The sequence below is a fragment of the Octopus bimaculoides genome, chromosome 26, assembly GCF_001194135.2.
Source record: "Octopus bimaculoides isolate UCB-OBI-ISO-001 chromosome 26, ASM119413v2, whole genome shotgun sequence".
In the NCBI taxonomy this organism is placed as follows: domain Eukaryota; kingdom Metazoa; phylum Mollusca; class Cephalopoda; order Octopoda; family Octopodidae; genus Octopus; species Octopus bimaculoides.
The window spans coordinates 10,270,472-10,272,845 of record NC_069006.1 but is presented as its reverse complement, the minus strand read 5'-3'; positions in this window follow the sequence as shown (position 1 = coordinate 10,272,845).

The window sequence follows — 2,374 nt, the reverse complement described above, 5'->3', positions numbered from 1 at the left end:
GCAAAAGAATAAGTCCTGGGGTTGATTTGCTGAACTAAAAACGGTGCTCCAGCATGGCCATTGTCAAAAGCCCGAAACAAGTAAAAGAATAAAAGAACAACAGAATGCTCACATGAATCACACAACACTTGTACACGCTCACAAACACACCTACACACAGAGGCAACTTTTGTAACACACACTTACCAATTCTGGCTGAGTAATAACAATACAGTGAACAAGTGTGCGTTCTATCTCCTCATGGGTTGCCAGTGGGTGTTCTAGCACATAGTGACTCACCAGTTTCTGAGACGTCACACTACCAATTCTTGCTATGATGTCTAAAAACAGATGCTTCTCATCTTGGCATCGTTCATCATCTTCTGAACAACGCCTTTGAAGAACCTCTTCTCCAATTTTGTGCAGATCTTCATCGAGTAGATGAGACATGATCTTGCGAAGCTTGTACACACATTCAGTACGGTTCGGGGCATCTGGAGGAAATAATAATGAGTAAGAGAAACATATAGATAAGGACAGTGAATAGGGGCTGAGAGAAGATTAAGGTTTAATGGATGTCAGCTACAGTAAGTAAAGTGAATTGGATTCAGCTGGGGATTGAACTTAAATCACCTCTACTCTATAGTACTCACACGGATTGAATTTATTATAAGAGTCTGAGAAGGTAGCAAGCTGGTAGAATGCTTAGTACACTGGATGAAATAATTAGCAGTATTTTACCCATCCCTGTGTTCTGGGTTCGAATTCCACGAAGGTCAACTTTGCCATTCATCCTTTTGGGGTCAATAAATTAAGTACCAGTTAAGTACTGGGGTCAATGTAATCAACTTAACCCCTCCACCAAAATTTCAGGCCTTGTGCCTATAGTAGAAAGAATTATAATAGGCTGGTGCATAGCCATGTGGTTAAAAAGTTTGCTTCCCAAGCACATAGTTCTGGGTTCGATTCCTCTGCATGGTGTGGCAGCTGTACACAGAATTATTCATGAAGATCTGAACATGTGCTAAATTGGCACAAAATTTGTTTCTCGGGTGCTCAACGATGGGCATCCTGTAAGGTTGGGGCATAATTCTTGTGGCTTTTCTCAAATTTTATTCAACAAAAATAATAACAACATGTAACAAAAACATCTTTAAATGATTATTCCGGAGTATATTCACCATCTGCTTCAATTACTGCTTGGCGTTTTGTTTAAATTGGCGTTTTTGTTAAAATTTTTTGTTGAATATAATTTATTGTAAAAAAGCTGCAATAATTATGCACCAACCTAATACTTGACAGAGATGAGCATTAAAACTGCCCTTCATTCTCCCCACAGTCTAGACCCTGCTCCATGTGACTTTTGATTGTTCCACAAGCTGGTGGAGAACCTCAGAGACATTCATTTGTAGATATTGAGAAGATGAAGGAAGCTGCACCAAGCAATGTGTGGTAGGATGTGTTAAAAGTGTGTTACAGTCGTCTCCTTCAGTCCTGAATAAAACCTGGCAGGTCAGCTCATTAGATGTCTGGTAATGATTTACTAAAATTACAATAATCTAGGACAGTCATAACTGCTTCCACTAAAAAGCCTCAGAATGCACCTCGTATGTACATATGCATACATACATATATATGTGTGTGTGTGTGTGTGTGTGTGTGTAAAGACCCCCTTCGGTCATGAATGACCATGGGATGGCACCTAGGAAGTTACCCTCCAAAGCGCAAGTCTGGGCAAGGTTGTTTTTTTAGATGACCAAGCAGTTGCCCATGCGTACCGGCCTCCCCTCTCCATGCCACCAATGTTATCCAAGGGAAGGGCAAAAGCTGATACAGCTTGGCACCAGTGACATTGCAACTTGTTTCTACAGCTGAGTGAACTGGAACAATGTGAAATAAAGTGTCTTGCTCAAGAACACAACATACAGCCCAGTCCAAGAATCAAACTCACTACCTCACGATTGTGAGCCTCACACTCTAATCTGTGAGCCATATGCCTTCATATATATATATATATATATATGGGAGAAAGAGAGCCTGCCGTATGTCGACCCAATAGAGGGACCAGCTATCCGAGTTGATAGTACCAGGGTAGATAAAGCAATTAAGAGTATGAAGACCGGGAAAGCCCCCGGCCCATCAGGAATCACTGCAGAGATGCTCAAAATATCTGGCAGTGTTGGCTATAGCCTAGTCACCCGTATTACGAACCAGGTGATACACGAAGGAGTCATACCCAATGACTGGTGTAGCAGCATCATAGTCAACTGCTACAAAGGTAAAGGTGACGCTTTAGATACAAATAATTCCAGAGGCATCAAGCTGTTAGATCAGGTTATGAAAGTTACAGAGAGGGTCATAGCCCAACTAATTAGGGAGTGAATCAATTTAGATG